At 38.7% G+C, this 24,577-nt stretch overlaps 2 long non-coding RNA genes across 2 annotated transcripts in view; one reads left to right on the forward strand and one right to left on the reverse strand.

Moving 5' to 3' along the window:
• Positions 1-12,172, reverse strand: part of LOC110480444 (uncharacterized) — a 53,103-nt gene extending 40,931 nt beyond the window's left edge. Inside the window, exon 1 of the long non-coding RNA XR_002467111.1 lies at positions 12,131-12,172. This is a non-coding gene — a long non-coding RNA (uncharacterized LOC110480444). The remainder of the gene's footprint in view (positions 1-12,130) is intronic.
• The window catches only part of LOC110480443 (uncharacterized), a 204,759-nt gene that overhangs the window by 127,376 nt on the left and 52,806 nt on the right, over positions 1-24,577 (forward strand). The window lies entirely within an intron of this gene.

The following is a 24,577-nucleotide window of genomic DNA, read 5'->3' on the forward strand; positions in this document are numbered from 1 at the left end:
TGGAAATACCATTAAGATTATAAAGTTCAGCAGTTAGCTCTGACAAACTCACCACTGAACCACGTCCCTAAACACCACACCTCCACATCTTTTAAACCCCTGCAGAAATTGTGTCCACCACTTCCTTGGGCAGCCTTTTCCAATGCTTGATCAACCTTTCAGTGAAGGAATTTTTCCTTAATGTCTCATCTAAACATTCCCTGGCACAGTTTGAGCCCATTTCCTCTTGCCCACCCCTTTCTTGGGAGAAGAAACCGCCCACCTCACTACAATCTCCTTTCAGGGAGTTGTAGAGAACAGTAAAGTCCCTTCCCCTTCTCTGTCTTCCAGTTTAGGAGGGATAAATCTCTACCTAGAAAACCTGTCTTTCTACACAAACACATTTTCAGAGCAGTTGTAAAGCCCTCCTTTCAGCAAACTTGCTCTAGGATCTGTGACCCACCTTAGGGAATACTGGAGCTCCCTCTGTTTATATATACTCTAATGAGCTTTAAGTGGTCACTGCTCCCTCAGAGCAAGATGAACATGAATGGTGGAAGATAGCTCAGACCTCACTGCGGCTGTAACTCAGGTGCCCTTGGTTATCTTCAGTAACAGCTTTTTCCCTGTTCTTTTATCTGGAATAACAGGAATATATTGCTGTTTCATAAAACACCAATATAAAAGCACTTGAGAAAAAATAATGAAGTATTTCAGCTGTTAAACCATGTAGGAAGTGCAGCAGAGACAGTATGGTCGGGTTTTTTTTAGTTGGAATAACAACACAAAAGTATTAGAAGGGTTAATAGTAGCTGTGCAACATTCCAGAACTGTAATATGCTATTTTTTCATACCTGTGTATAATTTCTTTGTATTCTTTCACTTCACATTCTTAATTGTGACCTATTTTTGTCTCAAACAGTTTTGGGATATTCTGTGTGGAGTGAAATTTTACAGGTCTTTTGTCTTTTTTTTTCTGTGCTAAGCCTTCTAGGTTGAGCATATTTCTCTGCTGTGCTCCAATGCACTCCTTTATCTTCAGGGCATTAGTTGTATTTGTCATAAAAGTGAAGAGCACCTGATAGAAGTAAAGTTTCTATTCCTTTTAAACCACAGGAGAATGTATTTAATATAATGTATGGTTTTGCAAGTCTTGTATCTTTCCAGTATGTGTTGCCTTCTGCCATCAGGTCTCAGATGTCTTATGCTCTATTTAAAAAACAAGGCCTCTGTAACTTTGGTTACTTTTAATATTAGAGACATCTTGTTTTATATTGCTTAATCACATGTTTTTACTGTTCAATTCAGTTCACTTTTCTGTGTGATAAAAGTAACAGATCTATGTCCTTGTCTAAAATAGTGACCACAATCTTAGTAATTAAACTGGGAAAACAATACTTAATTTTTCTAGTTTACTGTAACAGACTGCCAATACAGAAGCCAAAATGTTCCTTCTGCTAAACACTGTGTGTGGTCAGTAGACTGGCCCAGTAATTCAGCTGAAATAATTTCATTTGCTTTAGGTTAGGCTCAGTGTTATTTGTGTGTCACAAGACTGAGATTTAGTGTAAAAGCAGGTTTTGTGCTGAGTCATCAGTAGGTAGCGTCCAACTTATTATGTTGGGAATGTGAAGCCTTTGAGCACGGAGTATTTGTCCTCTCCCATCACTGCCTGTCTTAGCATTGGCAAGGAGTCAAGCCTTGTCACAGTTCTTCTAAATATGCTCCAGAGATGGGAAAGCTTCAGGAAGTTGGCATGGTCACTAAGGCAGGTAGGGAGGTAGCCTTTTCATAACCTGCTGAAACTGAGGCAAGATGAATGCAGAATTTCACGCTCTGTATTGTATATCTGAGTATATAATTTCATGCATCCAACTCTTTAATTTAGGTATGTTGAAGGATTCTGCAGCAGATAAAATTATCTGTGGGAACTCTGAGATGAGGGCAGTTACTTGTGCACTCACCACATCCCCTCTTATTGACAACAGCTCTTGTACATCACTGGCCACCATGCTACCATAGAGGCTTTTCCCCACTGTGTTCTCTCTCCTGTCCTGCATCCTGGTGTACTCACACAAAACATTATTTGCTGTGAGGGCTGCTGGCTGTGAAAACTCTAATGTGGCGCAGCTGATTTGATGGGGAAAATTTTAAGACCAGTGACCATTAAACTCGTGGACCTTGAAAGACAAATAAAATAGATTCATATAGTACCAAATATGACAAAACTTGAACATTGTTTCAATTCATTTGGGTTTATGCATTACTTGTTGAACTGGTTACTGTGACAACAAAATGTAGATTGAAAAATATAAAGAAAATAAAAGGGGAATGGGAGAGGGACTCATCTTTGACCTTGTAAACTAGCTAATCCTAGCCCGTCATTTTACTTCAGAAGCCCATGAGAGTACTTTTTTCTTACCTTTGAAGAATTGCATTTCCTCTTAAAAGGATGCTAAACTCCTTGTAGAAACTCAGATAGCAAAGGATCATGTTAAATTTATCAGTGAGTAGTTTTATTCATTGACAGAGTCTAGTTTCAGGAAGTATTTAACAAAGAATAGATAAATCTAAGATAGATCATAAAAAGTAATTCCATTTTTTTTTCCTAATTTGCCTAATTTAGACTAGCTCAGAAGACCTTCTTTAATCATTTGCTATCATAACACAGAAATGTGTTTAGCCTTACCAAAAAAAAAATTGCAGAGATGAATCACTGAAATAATTGATCTATTTAAGTTCTGCTTCAGACACATTTCAAGGGCATAAGTTATTTCTACATGTCATTAAAAAGACTTGGTGCATTGCTACAATTAATTATTTGATTGATATTAAAGTGGAATGAGATTTTTGGCCTCTCAACTCAATTGTGTGTGGGTTTTCTTAATGCGGTGTTTAATTCTGTGAGGACTTTGTGGTTATATCTGTTAGCTCTTAGTTTGATACTGAATCCTGAACCCCTGACTAGTAAAGTATTTGAATTTGGAGGCATTACATGAAAAATAGTCTTTGGAGGTTTGGATGGATAAAAAGGAAATTGAAAAAGCACGCAAAAGGTGCAAACCATATGACTTACAAAAGTTATGGCTTACACTTGTTTTTCACAGGTCCATAGAGATTTCCATATTCAGGGAGATGAGCAGTTTTCACCATATATAATTTCTGAAAGTGTCAGCACCATGTCCTGTCTTGGGAGGCACAGCAACACCTATCACGTAAGGTCCAGTAAGGTCATCATTCAGTGAACCTTCATCTCAGGGCACCACTGCTTAGAGATGGGAAAAACAGAAGATGGGGAGCTGAAGTGACATTTGGGACATCACCCAGCAGCCAAGACAGAGACTCCAGATCTTTGGAACATTTCAGTGCTGGAAGGACACTTCACAAAGCCTTCTTCCAGTATTCACTGAAAGGTGTGCTGTAGAAGTTTCTTCCTGGCCTGCAGCAGTTTGTGGCAGCAATCAGAGACAGTGCACTACTGATTTAACTTTCCCCTGTTCAGGCATATTTCTAAGTTGCTTTGGAGCCTGATGTCTCTAAATCAGGGAGCTGCACAGTGTCACCCTCAGCGTGTAAATTCACCTTAGATGGAGAAAAGAACTGCGCGACATTTGTCTAATCGTTTTGTGAATACTAAGTGCCTGGTCTCAGTGACCCATTGCAGTTCTGACTTGACAGGTTAATTATAAGTTATGTGGAAAAAAGTATTTATTAGCTTTAAACTTTATTGCACTTCAACTTCACTTGCTTGTTCCCTTATTTTTGTTGTAGTAGAAGGTAGATAGGAGCCCCACATTTATCTTACTATTTCTTCTGTCATGTCCACTATACCTGAATTAAGCACTGCACATTTTCTGTATTTCTACTCTCTTACACAACAAAATATATTGAATTCTTGTGAGGGGGAAAAAAGACCTTGCTCTCATTAGATGGATGTCATTTGAAAGGGCAAAGACTGTGTTTCAACATTGTCAATCTGCAGCTATAGAGAGGCTCAGATTCTGTGTCTTTCCATGATTATATCTCTGAGGCAAAGGCTGAGTAGGAAGCAGTTATGTCTGTAGAGAAAACAAATGACACTTTGTCCTATCATTTGCAGGCTGTGAAATCTCTTTAGTCCAAACTGAGAACAAAATGCTATCCTGAGAGCAAGGAACCCATTCAGGCAACCATTTGAAAATACTTCTAAATCAGCCACATCTACCCCCTCTCAGTTACAGAATACACGTTTGTTTTTCCACTAGTAGGAGCAATGGAGTTGCTGTCCCTACAGGTTTCTTCACCACAAAGGTTGCCAAATTGGAGCTGTGCAGAGCAGTGGCTGGAGACCAGGACCAGCCTTGTATCCATATGCTGAATCCCACCCAGGGTGTGTGGGGAAGGAGGGGAAGAAGGTGGCCTTTTGTCCCCATTTGGAGAGTTGGCATAAAGTTGGCCTGTGTTCAGGAAGGCAAGGTGATAACTGCAGGGCTTCTGCTCTAAGCTGGATATCATGGATAACCTGCTCTTTCTGAGGGAATTAATGGTCTTCATCTACTTTGGCACTTGCTTTTCTAATATTTTATTCAGGAGGAGCCTGGCAGAAGAGCTACACTACAGCTCTGTCCACATTCTAATGCACTCTCACTATTGCAGACCAAATTTCTGCCTCTTTTTTCTGCTGTCAGTATCTGAGTGGCATTTCTTCCACCACCAATGATGCCTCTAGCTTTGTTGGACCAGCCCTTAGTTCCTCTCAGGAATGGTTAGTACTTAGATTCTCAAACACATTCTGAATTTGGCTTGCAATGAGCATTTAGGCTTATGGTATATGGCATCCTTTATTCCCCTATTCAGCAAGGAGCTCTAAGCCTCTGAAATGAAGTGTTGCCTGTTCCATGCTACTGTGGGAGAAGAAGTATTTGCAGTACAAAAATTCATTACAGTACCAAAAAGCTATCTTGGATTCTCCCAAGGTAGATAACCTGCTCAAGAATCATTTGCAGCATTCACAATTGCAGCAAATGCATTATTGCAATTAACAGTGTCTCCTTAAAAAGTAATGTATTGTCAATATTAATATAACTCATCCAGTGCTATATGACATTTTCTGTGCCATCCTCCATGAAAATGCTTGAGTGTGAAATACTTAGGCTTAATAAAATTGCATCCTCTGGCAGTAATAAATAAATGTCTTATGTTACATCAGAGATCAGATCAATATTTTTTTTTGCCACAGAATTTCATAAACCCAGCAGGCATACATGTAGATGCATTTGAATATCCCAGCTGTAGTTTTTCTATCTCATAGGCTGGCTTTGCTGTTCTTTAACCTCTGCCATAAGGCCAAACCTAGGATAAATGTTGTGAGGAGGAGAAAGAGAGACAGGATGCTGGAAGGGGGAATTATTCAGAATGCAGGGGAAAATCGGGACAGGCACAAGTCAACTGAGTGTGCCAAGTTCTAGAGTTCATGGAACTGCTGTGAGCTGGAAGGTAGGATTGCACAATGCATTGTCTTTCTGGGTACCACAGAGAACAGCAGATAATTCTTTCAGAAACTTGCAGGTTTTCTTTCTTTGAAATGGTCCTTAATCAGATACTATGAGCTTCTGAAGAATAGTTTAGAAAATCTACCTTCCATTTACTCTTGTTCTTATTTCCCAATCTTTTATAATTGTTTATGTTATAGCAGAAAATGCTGCTTCTTCCTTCTAAAAAAATACCAATTTTGAATATACCATTATGATTTTTTGAAATGTAATTATTTTAATTGTTGTTTGTGCTGTATTTAGAAATCTTGGCAAGGCAGGAAATTAGAAAAAAAAAAAAAAAAAGGTGTGCTGGCTTCTGAGCCGTGATGATTTTGCCTCTATCTACTTTTGTTCAATAGACAAATATTCTCAATGTCTTAATTCACAATCATTTTCATTTCATGAAATAGCAAATCCCCGAATCTTGTAATTGTACAAGCAAATACTTATACTTCCTACATTTCTCTAATTTCTCTAGGTATCTCTGCAGACTCCTGCTGCAGGTAGAGAGAAATCTTCCTTCTCAGCCTGCAAGCAAACTGACAGCAATAGATAGAGTGCAGATCCCACATGTTCTTTTCAGTTAGGATGAACAGGAAAATATGGGCACAAAGCCATTTTTTTCTGTTTTTACTTGCAGGTCACCTTTGGGGGTAAAAAAATGTCTGTCTTGGTTGTGTGAAATGACAGGCTTGTCCAACATAAGCATGAGCAGCTGTGAAGATCAGCCTGGAGGCCTGGAGGAGATGGCCTGCCATATGGGGCTCCCAGAGCTCTTCCTGTACCTATTCACTGCAGCAGCAACAATGCACAAAATGCTGATGGGAAGAGTAAGCACTAATTGCTTCTGAACTTCACTGTTTTATGGCCAAAAGTTTACTTTCCATTTCCAGTAAGGTCATAATTCAGTGAACCTTCATAATGCTTTTGAGCTAAAACCAGCCTTTATTGTGTTTAAACGTAACGTGGGGAGAAAAGCTGGAGCACAAGAGGTCCCTTCCATGTATGTGTGATGAGATGTCTCAGCAAGGACACTGGTGACATTTTAAGGGCAGCATTAATTGCAGTCAGTCCCAAGGGACTTGGCTCCAGCACACACAGGGAGTGTCCCCTCTTCAAGTGTTGGGGGTCCATGGGGATCTCTCCTTGCCCCTCTGAAACAGGAGGAGTTCCAAGGTTAAAATCCTGACTCCTCCAAACTGGAGAGAAAAAAAATTGTCTGTTTCAAGTGGGTAACATTTCATTCAAATGTCTTATTAATTCAGTGCTTTTTGGGTGAGAACATGGCAAGTGGCTGTCTGGTACTTGTGGCAATGGTTGTGTCTTTGGCCAAGAGCACACACTGGTGACTCGTAGGTGGCATCCAAGCACAACAGGAGGGGAGATGTTCAGCCACCATCCCCTGCTGGCTCAATGGTACCAAGAGCAATGGAGTATGGAGAAGGGCCAGGAAAAACATCTCTGGAATTGTTTGTTGGAAAGGCCCAGCACTGGACTTGTTGCAAAGGAAAGGGATTTACTGAAAGAAAAATGCCACTCCCTCCTTCCCTTCTTTCAGTTTCTCCAAGTGATTTGAGAGGCTGGATATTTAAATTTTTATCTTTAGAGAAGTAATAAGCACTATGGAAGAGCTAAGGAAAACAGAAACAAAGTGATGTATTTTATTTTGCATTGAATGAAACAGTTTTGCTTTTGAAGAAAAAAAAAACCTGCCTTTTTATTTTCCTAGTGAAAAAACCCACTATGGTTTGCATATTCTAATTATTTTGTATCCCTTTCTTTCATGAAGAGGCAAAGATGAAACTCCCCTGAGCTGTTCATGACTTCCCAAAAGTTCAGTTTAGCTCCTATCATCTTTTTTTTCCCCCTTCTCTTCTCTAAATTTCCCCTCTGGTCTGCTCCTGTTTTGCTGTCATGCTGCCTCCTTCCTAATGTTCTTTTGAAGTAAATTTAGTGGGAAAGTGAAGACATCACTAAGAACAAATGCAGAGTGAGGACACTGACTTATTTTAATACACAGGCTCAGATCTCCATCATATTGAGTGATTTCTGAGGGACTGCAAAATCTGACACTGCATGTACACAGATAGCTCAATTTTAATGTGCACAGATAGCTCAATTTTAAAAGAAAAATTAGTGTTTGAGTAGAAATTTGCACTCGGCTCACAAAAAAGGAAGAAATAATCCAAATGAGAAATCTATCTTGTTAGCTCAATTTCATTTCTTCCAGATCAAGAGCAGCAATTGTGTGCTTCCCTTGTTTACAAGGCAGTGGAAGGAACCAGGTCACCCTCAGTGATGTGAGCTACAATTAACAGATCAGTGGCCACTTCCCATTAAGCAAAGCCACAGTTCTGTGCTGGGCTGATATTTTATTCCTTTATGGTAACCAGCACAGTGGATCTTTAGTCACTGCAGGTGTGTCCTGCCAGGTACAAAGCTGTGTGGCAGAAATAGGTGTGAGCAGAGGGCCTGAGCTGAGCCCTTGCACACCCCCAGCCCTCCCAGCAGCCAGGTCCTCCTGCTCCACTGTGCAATTACTCACCTTGTTCCACTTCAGTGCCCTGTGTATATTCCTAATGATTCACTGTATGACTAAGTAGAACAAATCTCCAATGACATAAAATGCAAAACGTACATTTTAATCAGTAACATATTTAGATATCTGCTGAGTGTATGTTTATGAGAAAGTTATTTATTTCTAATCACTGAGAGGTGCTCTAGTGGAACTAATTGTGATAGATTATTTTCTTGGCTCTAACAATTTATCTGATGAACTTAGGCTGCATTTATTCCTTTGTCAGTGGAGTTTGTCTGGACTTCTCTAAATATGTGTATTATTTGTAATTGTTTGCCAAATTGCTTTACCAATGGTTTTTGGTTTTCAGATTATTTGTGAGCTGTTTGCAGCCCAGTAGTTGTCTGTTAATAGGAGAGCTATGTAATTTTGTTTGGATTATTCATGTAGTCTAGAACTGGATGAGCGAGACTTTTGATGTGATCTTCAGCCATAATGGATTCAAATTTTGCTTCTTATGGCTAGTTATTGATTCACTTGTGTTTCATGGCTGCTTCCTTTGTTGTGCCAATATATAACTACTAAATTTATTTATGTTTCCAAGCATAAACTGGACATGAATATAAAAAGCTTCTTCTGAGCTTGGGGATTTTCTGTGGGGGGGAATGATCAGGGAATTAAAAATAAATGATAGGCAAATATTTATACTTCAAGAATCCTTCACTGACACTGGAACACACAAAACATAGATATAGGTGTCTTTTTAAATAAGTGGACAATGTCCCTGGTAGTTTTACACTCAGAATTCCTGTTGGCTTTCACTGGAAATTGGCTGAAGGTTGAGTATAAAAATAAAAGGTCACCAGTAGTCACAAAGTCATAACTATTACAATTTGTCATTTAACAACTTGAGAAACATTAAAGTAATGAATTCCCAATTATCCTTTCCTAGTAAATGCATTTTTGACATGATAAGAGCATCATGTAAGAGTCAAATGTGTGAATCTAACCCAGATAAGAAAAATAGCTGACACCTGGGCACTGGAAAACAAAAAGCTAACTTTTCCTGTAATGTAATTAACTCTTGAAACAGTTAAGGTTTATTTGAATGGGGAAACATTACAAGATAACTTTATTCTTGTCATTGGATCATTTTTACCTTTGTTTGAGAGGTGTCATATTTGATAGAAACCAATTAGAACTGAATTTGATCTTGCAAATTGTTCATTTAATCTTTAATTTTCATTCATCAGTCTAGAAAATAAGGTAATTGGAATGCATAGTGAACATGAATTAAGTGATGTATATTATAGGAATGTTTGAAATTTGTTTAATAATTTTACATATTTCAGCCATCAGGAAGTATCTTCAAAGACTTTGACAGCTGTTATTATTTGACATATATATTTCAAAATCTTGTTTATTCCAAAACTGAGGCCTTTGTGCTGTTTTACAGACCTGTATTTCACTCTCCTTGCTTTTATAGACCATGTTAATGGTGGTGTGGCCATGATGGTCTGAGATATATGAGACGTAATTACAAAAGTGCAGTTGAATGTCAGTGGATACCTAATAGGAGTTTAAAATATTGTCATGGCACAATGATGTACTTACTGCATGATACTTATGCAGTAAAATCAAAGCTAGCTTTAGTAGGAGTTTGGGACCATGTTTTCAAATTTCAAGGATCTCTTGAGACTAGGCAAATACTCTTCAAAGGGGACCAGCAGTTCTTCCCAGCTCTTAAATGGGCCCTTGCATTGGTTCAAAAGATTCAGCACAGAGGAAGAAACAAACAGACAGCTATGCCAAACCAGTTACAGACCTGTTACAAAATTAGTGAACTTCCCCCATCTTTTGTAGTGCTTTTCCTCATTTATTTTTTCCTTACTTTTTCTGCTTTGTAGGTTCTATATATATCACTGTTTGCCCCTGAGAGTACATAAAGATTCAGTCCTGTGCTAAAGGTCAAAAGAACATGAACATTGTTCTTCTCTTAAGCATACACTGGACACAAAACCCAACAGAATTGAATGAGTGGTGGACTGAGGAAATTTCAGAATTGCATGGATGAAGTGGTGAGGAAAAGTATTTTTAGATCTTCTAAGAGTGCAAAAAAGTTCAGATGAGCTGGAGGCATCTCTCCCAGAACACTATCAGCTGCCCTGATCTGTGAAACAGGGTTTGAGAGGCAATTCCAGGCTTTCAGCCAGCTTGTGCCTTCCTGAACCCACGCCAGCATTTGGAACCTCTGCTTTGTAGGGATATGACACACTCAGCCCTGCTGGAGTGGGCCTGGGTGCACAGACAAGGACACTCAGTCTACAGGAGCAGAAAACCTGGACAAGGCCATGATGGGCAGCCTGTTTTCTAGGGAGCAAATTCCAGACTGGTAATGGCTGAAGAACCTGTCCATGCCAGGAAATGTTATGCCTCTGTCTAATGTGTGAGAATCCAGGGAATTTCTTCTTTCCTGGCAGTTACCTGGATGGCAGAGTCAAAACTAGGTGTGAATGCTCGGGAACACTCAGATGAGCTATACCTGGCTCCAGCTCCCTCTGCTCTTTGATCTGCAAGGTCCATCCAGTTTTGTCAGTGAGGGACTCAAACCCTTCTGCCTGCCTTTTCAATGGTTACCAAAAACTGCTGTCTCCCCAGTATTGCCAGTTGTGCCTCTCTAGTTCTGGGCTGTGTTTACATGTTCCTCACAGTGAATAAGGCTGAAGCCAGCCCAGACAGGCAGGATTTTAATGGTCCATAGACTCCAGGCACATCATATTCCCTCTGATTTCCCTATTGCATTGGTGTCATAGGTTGATATATTGCAGTCAGTTTTCTTCTTAGTCATTGCTGGAGCCCTCCAATCTGGTACTGCCATCGCTGAACGGGAGCTGAGCTCCCACATGGATAGAGCATTCTGTCCTGCACCACATGGCATGCAACTGCAAGAGTGGTGTATGGATTTATGATGCTGTGTTTTTCCACTCAGGAATACCCTCTAGGAATACCTTGGTATTTCTAGGAAGCCCCAGCTGGTGTTAAATTATAGCTCTATTATATGGCAATGGCACCAATTATAGGGTGGTTACTGGAAGCAGAATTTATGCACTTGTTAATGAATCAGGGCACCACCAGTATATTACCAGAGTAGGGGGGTAATATATCCATAACCAAACTTCTCTTTGAGCCAAACAACAGTCAGACCTACAAGCTTGGTTGATTTTTATGTCAGGCTGGGTACACCTTTTAAAGCACATAGAACAGCTTTGCATTCTGAATAGCTGTGTTGGTCACAGAAAAGTAACCCAGGTCCTTCAGTCTCTTCACATTTTGAAATTAAACATATACTGCATTTTATTATATGGATATTTATTTCTTATAGTGCTTTCTTGAATTTTGTTTTTGTATCCTGGAATATCAGTATGTGTTTTCTAGTAGCTGTTTTCTGTAATACAAATCATGGAGTCACATCAACAACGAAAATTCATTTTTCCTCTTATTTGTATTCAGCTCATGAGTGGTAAAAATAGGTTTGAGAGATTCACATATAATGTTCATCAGATCTTAATGAATGTGTGAAGTGATTCCATCACAAATGTGTACTTATAACTTCTGCACAAGGTCAGACTTTGTCAGTATTGATTTGGAACAGAATTAAAATGCCAGAAGTTGTCCAGTTTATCATCAAGCTGCTGAAACCATCTCCTCTCTGGTATTTCAACAAAGAAGCCTCAGGCAATCACAGTAATTATTCAGAAAAGCAAATCTCAACTACTTTTAAATGCAAAATTCTCTGTCCTAGCCAAATGACTGTTAGCAAGGGATTACAGCATTATAAAACATACTTTGCCCTTCCTTATGCATGAATCAATCTTGTTTACATCTGACCAAAAGAGAAAAACAAAGAAAAAAATTCAGTCAAAAATTCTAGAGATCAGGTTCCAATGCACAGCAGCAGATGTCAATAAATACAAAATAATTCAACAGTGTTCAATAATACCTAGTTTTTAGCTGAAGCTTCTTATGAGATAAATCAATACACTCCAATAAGACCAAAGTTTTTTCTATGATAACCTTCAAGTGATTTCAGGTAAAACCAAATAACAAAATCTTCACCTACCTGAAATAATCTTAAACCTGGTAAGAGAAGATTTTTTCTTTCAAACTCAGAGGCATAGGTTTGAAAGAACATGAGCAAACTAGAGAGTTAAATGTGGGACTCTCCCTTTTTTCACTGAAGCAAGTCTTCTTACATGCTATCTGTGTTGCTGAGATAAAAATAAATAAATAAAAATAGAATGTCAGGGCAAGGAAAAAACTTGTCAGCCATAGCTTGCTCCTGCTACAAGATAAGGCAGAGAGGAACAAACTACAGCAGAGTAGACCTGGAGGGCCAGGTTCCATGGCAAGCAACAGTTTGCACCTCCTAATCCTGCTGGTTTTTTAAAGGAGGTCTTACCTCCTTTAGGAGGTAAGACTTGATGATCAAGTCCTTGTCTTCAAGGAAGGGCTTAGAGCAGGGATCTGACTGGAATTGAAATGCTAAAGCTGTAGTGAGGAGCAGTCTATATGGATTTAAGACATATGGCTTGACATCACTTGAGGCTGGATTCTCTGTTTACAGTAAGGGACTCTTGCAGATCATGTTCTGCCTACAACAAGTCCCAGCTCTCTTTGGCCACGGTGCAGTGCAGTACCCAAGTCCTCCGTGCCCAGGACAGTCTCCTGTGGAGCACTGCCCTTCTAATGAGGCCAGGTCTCCTACCTGGTAGCACTCTACATCACTCAACTGACTAGTTCATTCAGGTTTAAATGGCCCTTCTGCCTGAAGAGAAGTGTTAGCTGCTGTCTTCATCTGTCATGGCCATCTGCTCTACTCTTTTTTTCTTCTCAGCATGACTAAAGTAACTTAGATATGAGAACAGATTGCAGGACACACATTAACCTCTTTAGAGACCATAAGTGATCCCCCAGGAGTAGAGAGTTTACTGTTTAACTCTGATTCCCCTTCTCTTGCAAGCACACTTGCTATCTTATGACACTATTCCCACATCTGAGTGTTTCAGGCTTCTCAAAATAACTGCCCATCTAATTTTCTCTTTGGGTCACATTTTGCTTTCAGTTTTTACAGACTTCCCACTGATGTCAGTGAAAGCTATGTACACATACTAAGGAACATCATCCTAAATCAAATGTGTGTCATTAAAACAGAATAACATGCTATGACTTTTTGAGCTCTGTCATTGCACTCACTGAATGAACTTAGACATACACAAGATAACCATCTTAAGTACCTAAAAACACACACCCTTCCTATAAACATAAGGTTGGTGGGGGTTAGTTGGATAAGATTTTAATCATACTATCAATGGCTCCTAAAAGCAGGTTTTACATAGAAAGATATAAGTGGAAATGTTTCTCTGTTTAGTGGTATTTTTTAAAAATAATATATAATTCCATATTTATTTACTTCATATGTCTAGAGTATAAGACAGTTGCTACAAAAGAATGTAGCAGATTTTTAAAAGTCCCCTCTTCGATTAGTTTATTATACTGGTAACACATTTGAAATATTTTAGTTGTTAGATGAACTTACAAGTTAACAGCCACACATTTCAAGTGCTTGAGCCTTTCTATACCTTGCCTTTCTGTAACACTCACATAATAAAAATTTGATCATTTGACAGTTTTGCTTTGGAACAGAACTTACAGGACTGAATTTTGAATTTGGGGATGTATTTCTGTAGTCAGACAACACTCAGAATCACACAAAGGTTACTGTGCTGATCATAAGAAGGTGGTTCTTCACTAGAACTCAGTTCATCAGAATCACCTTATATCCTGTTAGGAGCTAAAATCTTCTCCCAGATTTTCTGACAATGCCAAAATATACCCAACTCTTCAATTCCTTAGAGAAAGGTGGTGCCTTTGTGTTTATTCATATAAATTTTGCTAACTAGTACAACTATTGAAAAATACAATAGGTTAGCCAGAACTGAATCAAGCTGCAATATCAACAGAGATACATTCTGAAAGGGAAAAAAAACTATGAGAGCAAACAGATTCCTTTGACACTTGCCCAGAAGAAGACTTCCTTCACTGTATCTTCTTCAACTTTCCTTAGGGAAAAAAAAAAACTCAAAAAAAAAAAACTCAAAAAAACAAAACAAAAAAAAAAAACCCAAAAAAAACCAAAAGGAGTAAAATGTGGTTTATATTTGAATTGAGAGATGAAGCTGCAAGAGACAGTATGGTTAGAAAATGGTCTTTCTTAATCTGGTCACTCACTGAGCATTCAAATAACCAGAGACACCAGCTGTTTTCTGTCCTGCTTTATGGTCTGACTCACAACCTTCTCTCCCATCAAGCAGTGCTTAACTACATGGATAAACCTATTGAATCCTGAGCAGGCAACCCCAGTGAAACTCCCTGTGCTGCCCCTGATAAGTGAAGAGTGCTGAATAGGACTCAGTTTACATTTTAGCATTGTTTTCACTTATTATCTAAAGTCCTACTTTTGTATCTCAGAGGAAGCCTAATATTTTTCTGAATGGAACAATTATTTTGTCAGCTTCCCACCAGTCAGCACCATGCAGAAACAACCAGGGCCTTGTATGTTCATCTGGGCAGAAGTTTCCAGGTTGAGTACAGGCTCATAGCCCTGTTCCAAGCTGTCAAATTGTATCTATGTGTATCTATTTTAATCAAGGATCTCTGTGTTCTGTTTGCTCATAAATTTAATGCCTCTGCACTGAAAAAAATTAGAAATAATTTTTCTTCCTTGAAAATTAGTTTATAAGAAATTAGTAAGATAGGAATGACAGTGTTGAATGACAGAAGGAGGTTAAAATGGTTTGGGCAGCAAATATTTCTGTTTGTAGAATCAAGACCAGCATGAATTTGTCCCTGCCTGAGGGTGGTGGTTAATTTTGGTTAAAGATGTCAGTGTCTTTCTGTTGTGGCATCCCCAGTTGCATAGGAGGATCATAGTTCTCCCTCTTGCTGTGCCTCAGCATAACCTTTGCTGAACTATCCAGCCCTCAGCTATTAAAGAACCACAGCCCTGGAGAGTAGGAGCACAAGTCCCCAAACTGCTTTGGTGGGTTTTTAGGGTTTGTTTTGGACAGCTGGTTTAGGTTTGGTTTGTAAAGTGTTTAGAAACCTTGTGATGAAATAGGTGACTGCTTCTCTTCTCCCAAGGGCTCAGAACCTCTGCAGCCAATGCAGGCACCACCAAAATTTGCAGGGTCACAGATTAAGCCTCTACCCAGGGAGATTTGTCTTCTGTTCTTGCCCTTCCTTCCCCTTCAGCCTATGTGACTTTTGGGTTCTTCTTTCCTTACTCCACCAGTGGCTGTACAGCTCATTTTGTTCCTGGCTGGTATACCTTAAATATTGTTTAAATATTAACAGAAAACCACCCCATTATATAGTTGAAAAAGCACATGGGAGAAAAATGATAGATCAGTAAAAAGGTCAGACTCTACCTGTCTTCTCCAACAGCAAGAGAGAGACAAATTCTGGCTCCTGCTAGCCACAATGAAGAAAGAAATTATCAGAGACCTCAGGTAATAAAAGCTTTTTTTTCCCACATGATTCAGCAAGAGCAGCAAAGGGTAGTCTGGCTTTCTGCCAGGCTAGCCCAGCAGCTCATGCCATGCTGAATTGGGAATCTTCACTATACAAGAGCAAACTTTCTGCCTCCCAGAGAGTCTCAGCATCCTGGCATCCTCTATTCACAGCAAACAGGAGTAACTGGGATTTTTCATATGGCCCAAGCATCAGAGAAAGGAGGTAATATAAATGTCTGAGGCTCAGGTTGGCAGCCTGGCATCAAAGTGAAAAGGGCTTCAGTCAGAAACCTGTTAAAATTTTACTGTAGGCACAGGATAATGTATCCCTGTGAAGATCTCATCCTGGTCTCTGCTAATTGCATTTCAGCTTAATCCCTAAAGCATGAGATTTTTTTATTCCTTACAAGGTTTGCTTATATTAACTATTCCAATGCCGGATATTCTTGGCACCATGCATGTTGTGATTCAGCCCTGGATTCTAGTAAATTTCTGAAAATAACTTCACCTTCATCCCTATTCCACCTGCTCTTCTCTTGGCAGTGTCCAAGGCTGTAGAGTTTGTGCAGAAAGCTGTGCTGACCTATTGACATCTCTCACAGAAAGGATTCTGCCTTTTACTGCAATTTGTTCATGGTAATTCAGCCTTCACAGAATCAGAGAATGTGCTGAGTTGGAAGAGAACCACCAGGATCATCAAGTCCAACTTTTATTTATATGTTTTAAAATATTTTTTTCTATAAAATTAATTTCCAAATCAATACTTCTGACATTCAATTTTGTTTAATAACATAGGCCAACACTTAATTAGTGTCTCATAATCATGTCAAAATCCTGCTAACACAGTAATATTATATGTGCTGAATGTTTTGTTGTTATCCTGGCTTGCTGAAAAGGAAGCCATAATAAACATCTTCTATAGTTAATATATGAATGTAAGGAAATTGAACTTGGACCCTATCATCTGGATACAGCTTTTGTGGAAACAGTGAGTGATGGTTATGTAAGTTTTCTGGGCCATCCAAATACAGTCATCCCTAAGGATGTACTAGAGTATGTGTGTACAAGGTCAGGATTAAAATGTCCTTACTAAGCCTCTCTTTAGCTCTATCACGTGCAGCTGTGTCTTGAAAAATACTTTGGACCAGAGACTGTATTTTTCCATTTGTTTTTGGAGAATCTGTGGGAACACTGCAAGCAAATGATAACAACTCCCAGTGAATCTCCTGCTTTTAGAATAGTCTCATGGGATTTTCCTACCATCTCATGACAATGATGTTGCCCTATTTATTGACTGACTGAGGGTATGTACCTTTTGGAAATGGCTGAAAGACTGCCCCAGCTGAACTCTAAACAGCTACTGTATATAAACTGCATTATAGGAGCTCCTAAAACTTGCATGTTCTCCCTACAGAAACAGGGCAGTGTAGCTGATAGAAACCAGTCCAGGATGGGTTGGCTTTGGTGTGTGCAACTTAGAGAATGTGATGTACAGGCACCAAGCAATTTTTTTGTGCAGGATCATCCATTTTTTATGGTAGTTTCTGAAGAAATCCTGGTAAAAAGCGGAACAAGTTTAAAAAGAAATGTATACTCATATTACCTTTCTCTTTTCATTTTTGTATTGAGTTTCATTGCCACAGATGATGCAACACCACCAAGTATGGTCTTAGTAGTGTAGCACATACCTCTGTTGGCGTGCAACTTTTCTGGAGCCTCATTCACCTGCATAGCATGAAGAAAGTACCTTGTAGGTACAGAAGGCACATGTCCTGTGGCTGCATTGTGCACTTACAGCTTGGGTTTGGCTGCAGTGAGTACCCACACAATGGATGGAGGTGCCTTGGAGTACCTTTGCCCACATCCTTTGGGTCTTCTCTTTTAACCTCATTGTCAGGGATTTGAAGATTCCTGAAGATTCCTGAAGTGAATCTTCCTTTGAAGATTCACTGCTCTGATAGACCCCACACAGTTACACTTCCCATTAAGAAGTAATTGAGCACTGACTACCAAACATCTCAAGGTTTGCAAAACAAGTTTTAAATTTGCTGATTTAGGTGAAATCACAGCCTACTGAGAGCCACCTGTAAGCCTCCTTGGTTTATATATTTGGGGAAAAGATTAAGTAGTGGCTCCAATAAGCCATATGCATATTCATGCAAGATTTGTTATTTGTATACTCATTATTTTTTCTGTCATAAGCATTTAAAAATCAACACCTTTTGTATGCAAATTCCTCCTTAATAATACTTGCCAGCCTTCAAATTAATGAATTGCAAGCATAATTTTGCGCATGACTTTGAATCACAGAACAAATTAAGATTCAGTCACAAAGATGCCATTTATCTTCAGTTTTGCAGTGGATGATTCTCGGTGCCCTGTGCATCAGCATGTAAATATTCTGGCTGGAGACACACAGACTTGTACAAACAAATTAGTGAAAACTTCAGCTACTGATAGTGCTTATTTTCTAATGTTCTTATATCTTTCAGTATCTGCCAAGTACCCTGAGCATTTTCACAGCTGTGTGTGTATTTACATATAAACTGCATTGACAGGTATCAGCTTAAAACTATGAACAATATAAAAAAGGCCTCCTCCTCCTCCTCCCATATCCATAGGGGTTATATAGATTTATATAAAGATCTCTATGACTTAGATGTGCCTACAGATGTTGTCCAAATCATAGCAAAGTCTAAACCTTACACTTTCTAATACACTAGATAAAATATGAAATTTCATTGCACAATTCTCCAACTGTTTTTCTGAAAAATTGCTTTCTGCAGGGTCCCCAGTAACAGAACTGACTGGGCATTTCCACAGCATTCTGCAGAAGCTGTTTCTTGTTCTCTAATTGTCAGTTAATGCATCCATCACATAACCCTGGGGCTCAATGCTAATATAGCTCGAGTCAGAGGAGTAAGGGAGACTGGGCATGGAATTCTTGATGCTGTAAGAGCAAGGCATATGTGCATTCCAACCAGGTGTGACAGTGTTTTGGTTGGATGAGTGATCCCTCCACCAGGAGAAATGATGTTTAAAAAATGCACCGAAGTAGATGCATATTTCTGAAAGTTTCTCCTAAATTAAACAATGCTGGTATCAAGGGTAGTTCATTTCACACTTGAGGATAGCTTTGAGGCAGGTTGTTATTTGGGTTTCATCAGCTTTAGTTACTGCTTGGTTGGTAAAGAGGAAAAAAATTAATCAACTGCACTACAATTAATCTGTGATATGATATGGCATGAGCAGTTATTACTCATACTGAAAAGCAATTTACCAATTCATCCAAAAATAGCATAGGAAAAATCTTATCTGTAAAAATGATCATCTTATGCATTATTTCCATTTATGCATTATCTTACTACAGTTATTTCTTATTAACTTTGGAAACTGTTAAGCATTTCCCTAATGTGCATATCTTAGTAGGATTTTCCACCACTTAGGTTTCCAGTTGGCATAATGGAATTTCTGAAGACAGGATTCTTACTTGTATCCCATTTCATTTTCTTGTTTTTCCAGTTTTTAACACCTGCTTCAAAAACCTTTTTGATACAAGTTAGATTTTCTTCTATTTTTTGGAGGTGGGGGTTTGAAATTTTTTCACAATATTTGTTTTTTTAGGAAAGGTACTCAAATCAGAAATAAGAAGACAAGGGTTTCAGAATGTTTTTCACTTAATCAGCTGGGGATTTAAGAATTTGGTCAAATCCTTATTTCTCAGAGCTGGTTATGAGGTGTAGGCAGTACCTTGGGATATTTTACTAGGAACAAGGATTTCTATTGCACCTCTGTAGAGTTGTCTTCCTGCCACAGTCATAAACTCCACTAATTTTTTCACTCCATTCCTATTTAAATAGTCAATAGCAGCACCACTGAGTGTTCCCAATAACAGACTAATGCCAGCTGTCTGAGCTGCCATCAAACCTGTGAGCAACTTATTTTTTATTATAGCTGTGAGTCTGATGAAACATTGTGGTAGAGTTAATCAGGAAAACAATCTGCTTTTGTCTATTTGCTGTTTGTTTGGCACATAACTGCCATGGGCATGTGCTGGTTCTCATCCATACACTGTATTTTATCAGTTAAATTGTTTTGCTGTTCAGTCTTGCTCCAGAGCAGTCTGTAGAGCACATGAGCTATGGCAAGATGTTCTTTGAGCCCTCTGTGTTTCCTGGCACAGGCAGGATCTACACACACCTTATCACTCTAGTTGTTTGTCTTTTTTCATCCACACTTAGGTCAGAAATATCTACTTAAGGTTAATGAGCCAATTGTTGTAAAAAGCACCAGTCACAATGACTGTTTTCCTGCTTCTGATTATGTACATAAATTGATGCTGGAGATGGAGAAGAATTGTAGTGTTCAGTATTGTTCTGTGTACAAGCAGACAAAAATTGCTTGCTGGAGATAATTACCCACTCATGTACAATTCAGAAGAACAAATGGCTCTTTCATTAAATTCTTGATTCAGTATACACATTTTCTTTCACTTTGTTCTTAAAAATAGTTCATCAAATATGTCTTTTTAAGTTTTGAAACAAATTTAGAGTCAATTATACCAAGGTGAATTCTGTTAAGTTCCCCAGGACTTGTTGATTGGTCCATTTAGTCATATGCAGGTTAAAATTTCAGTCTCTTAATGTAGCATTCATGCTGAGGCACAGGAAGAAAACAAATGTTGTGCTAGGAAATTACCCTTTAAAATGATGTAGTTGTATAGTGAAATATCTGTTTTCCAGACTTGTTCAGTCTTTTATATTGCCTATAACCACTAAATATGCAATTCGTTTTTTACATAAATTTCCAAATTACAACTTGCTTAGACTACAGGGTGAAGAATTTTTTTTCTGAAAACATCCTCTCTTGGTTAGTTAGTCTCCCACCCCAGACTTGGTTTAGGAGTCTCCCATCTCCCAAGGGAAAGCATTTTCAACATCCTATCATGGGTGTCCACATTTAACCCTTGCTCAGACACTTTAGGTTGCCTACAGAGCCCACAGTAGAGTTATGTCTATCCATCCATGCATATCCAAAGTTTTTTTTCAGCACACCTTCTCATCTCCTTCATTTGTTCTCTTTTATGATCACCTGACAAAGTTTTCACCAGCATAGATTCAGCTCTGCTATTATTTAGTATCCTCAAACCCTTCATTGTCTGTCTTGCTGTCTGTAATAATAGTTTACTAAGTAAAATGCAGCTTTCATTTGCTTATAGCAAAATGATTTAAATGTGATAAAAATAAGGAGACTGACTCTAATGAGAGGGATTTTTATAGCATTGAGAATGCTGGGATTGCTACTTGTGATTGATACGTGTAGAACTTCACACCACACAGTTCTGCTTTCTTCAATCACTGTGCCAACTATTATACTAAAATGTTAGTGATACAGTCAGATATAAGTCATATACAGCTGCTGATTTCTCAAGTTAGCAAAGAAAATACAGGTGATTCTAAAAGACTGCAGTTTTAGAAGATTAATTTGTCACTGCTTGTTGAGAAAAAACAGATAAACCACTCAGAGATGCAGAAATAGGCCAATTTTGTAATAGCTGCAGATGTTCATTACAATTTGTATCATGAGAATTTTGTTCAAACTCTGTTCATATCACAGCTAAAAGACTGTTATGAAAGTGTTATAAGAATTATTCTATTTTCTGTTCTCTTTTAATCTTTGTAGCAGTAATGAGCCATCACAGAATTTTAGTCTTCAGTACACTGCCAGTTCACAATCACATCAAAATGCTTAACAAAAAGAGAAACTGTGCAAGTTGAATTCCTTTTCATTAAAAATTTTTCAGAGGTTGTTGATCTATTTATGATAAGTTGTATTTCTAGGGCTCTTCCTGATGCAACATTTTCTAATCATAGCTATGAGGTAGATTGCCACAGAATCCCAGGCAGAAGATGTGTGAAATATCATTAGGAGTTTTTAATGTGTATAATAAGTCATATCATCCATCAAATGTATGCTTGTTAAAGTATCACGATGGATAAATTACCACCTTATTCATGTTAACTGAAATCACACATGCAGCTTCAACAACAACATTGGTTCTGTTTCCAGCCTGTAAGGGGCAAAATAACACAGATAATCAACAGTGCACACCTTTGTTGGGCACAGAGGACCTGGTGATGTGTGAAGAGTCTATATAGCTCCTAGATCCTGGAAGCACCAAGCCACCTGTTGGAAAAAAACTCGGCCAGTTTCATTCCAGGTTTACAAACTAATTCCTGATCTAGCTGATCAGGAAGTGTGTCAGATAAAGCTGGCCCTACCTGGACAAATCCCATCTGCTCACCAGTACAGGGAAGCAGTTGGCCAGACAGGGTGTCCCTTCCCCTACCAGAGCAATGAGGATTTATTTTTGTTCTTGCTGAATTGCGCTGACCTCCCAGTAGTGATGTTCAATATGTGTAATTGCATTTGTCTCCTGAAGGATGGGCTAATGGGAAACATTCCTATGACAAATAGTTCACTCCAATTTGCCATTTACGGATGATGTGGAGACTTGTCAGCTTTGCAAAAGAAGCATAAAATGATGCCCCACTCAATGCAGCAGTAGGCAAGCTCATTTTCCACAGGCTTAGGTGGTAACTCAAAATGCGAGGCAAGGTGAGCTACCATCAGTACCTAGTTCTAGGGATTTGCATGTTATTTCTATTGTTTCTCTTGTTGTACACTTTGCATAGCCCAAAATCTTTTATTTAACTTCATAAATCACTTTATACACTTTATACACTCTATAACATTTAAAAGATCATGCAAATTTTTCAGCTTTATAATGGACTAATTTTATCCTTAATTTTAATTCTTAATTTAACCAGACAATAAGTTCTTAGCGGTGTTTTAACATTAAATTTCTTTTATTTTAAATGTACACAAATGAGGTTTAGTCATTCTCATTTGAGAATCCTCTCTCTGAATTTGTGTGTCATGAAAAATTGCTTTTCTTGGATGGCTTTTGCAAGCCACAGAAACAAGAGTAGAAATGGTGTGGAGGCTGCCTTAGGAAGCAGCCTCTAAGGAGGTTGCCTTAGAGTAGCACCTGGATCTGAATTTTTCCATCTGAACTTTTCTTGGAGGTTGCAATCAGGAGAAAATCTGAATCTTTCCCTGTATTTTTGATTCTCTTGTCTTTGGTATGGAACAATTTCCTATATATGTAAGACCACCCAGAATTTCCCACAGAAAGGAAATTTAGGCTGAGGAACTTCAGGAAATTTAGCCCCTACTTGAAAACCTTACCAGTTCATTCTGTTCCTGCTAGAAATCTGCTTGCTGTATTCTGTAGGTGAAGATCCCTGGATCCATCACTGAAAGTTGCATTAATGTTAGTATTTTGAAGAGGATCCCTTCCTGTCAGTCTCTGACTCGTGCTATTTGTCCCTGAGCTTACTGATGCCATTTCTCTACTGCTGGTTGGTGACACTTACCCACTTTTACAAGGACAACTGAGGTAATACATTTTCAATACTGTTTTATTAAATTATTTTCAGTTACATATACTAAGTACTTTCTTTTTATCTCCATGTTTAAATGGGGAATGCATAACAGGAAATGCAGAACAATCCAGTGGATTGTTTCAGAGCTGCATTTATCCTGCTCATCAGTTCCATCACATAATCACTTTCATACTTCCCTGAGTAGCTACTCAGGGAAGGCAAAATTAAAGGCAAAAATCCACATTCCATCACTGCTAATAAAAATTGCCATCATTTCCATTTTCATTTCAAAGACTCATCTGAAGAATGGAGGCTGATGTAGCCAGGCTTAGTATAGATACACAAGCAGACACAGACCTTACTTCATCTTGCAGATGATTGTTACTCATACTGAAAAATCATTAAATGATCTGCAAAGGACAGTATTTCACAGCATAAATGAAACTGTAAGATGATTCTCTCATCTGTCCTTTAGAATAATAATAAAAAAAAGACAAGCCAAGTGATACTGTATCACAGTATCAGGGCTGATTATTTCAGGGTAGTGTAAGTTAATGCATGAAAGGAGCTGTAGCTTTCATGTTGTTAGTCTAAGTGTTAATGGACACATTAATTTCATTGATAACAGAAAGAAATCCAATCCTATAAAAATATAAGGCAAAATTTTCTATCCATATTAAAATGAATTTCAGGCCATTGCTCACAGTTACTGTGGAGTATTTAAAGGGAGAGGAGATGTTTTATTCAGTGCTGGCACAGCTTACCAACAGCATGTGTCTGCACTAGCAAGAGGAGCCTGCTGTACTCCATCAAAGGCTGGGGCAGTCTATAAAAACATTCAAGGAACTGGGAGAAGCAGCAGACTCTGTTCCAGCTAAGAGAGACAGCAGCTGTGTGCCAGGATGTCGTACTTCCTGCTGTAACAAGTAACAATAGTGAGCATAAATTAAGGAGGTGGAATGGGAAGTGATGGAGAAAGAGTAACTGAACAATTTAGTGACAGTAATTTGCAAATTGTTTAACTGCTTGGCACACCCCAGAGCCAGCAGGGCTGGATCCAAACTTGAATATCCCTTCCTGAACATTGCTGTAGTTCTGTAGTTGGTTTGGATGGGGAATCTGACAGACAAATAGTCCTGGGAAGCTGAGACTGTAAAAAAATGGACACAAAGATGCCTCATGCAGACAGTGCTATGTTCAGGAACAGTGAGCTGTTTTTGGATAGCCCTCCATTCACTTGACCCATGGCTGAGAACAAAGATTCATTTCACACAGGTCAGCTGAGAGCCAGCAGATAGAGGTGACCTTCAGGTACTCTATTTGGTTTGCCCCTCTGGGTTGGAACTGAACAGCTTCACATCATGCTGCCAGTTCTCTGACTCACACAGCTCTCTGTTGGCCTTTTATTGTTGTTTTGTTTTCAAACCTTGTGCTTTGGTTTTGTGAAATCTCTGTAATGACGTAAGGAAAAAAATTCAGTTTCAAGCCTAATTTGTCTTTTTAGACATATATATGCAGCAAAGTTCAGAAGGGGAACAATTTTTCCCT

This window comes from Lonchura striata, chromosome 14, assembly GCF_046129695.1.
Source record: "Lonchura striata isolate bLonStr1 chromosome 14, bLonStr1.mat, whole genome shotgun sequence".
NCBI classification, from domain to species: Eukaryota; Metazoa; Chordata; class Aves; order Passeriformes; family Estrildidae; genus Lonchura; species Lonchura striata.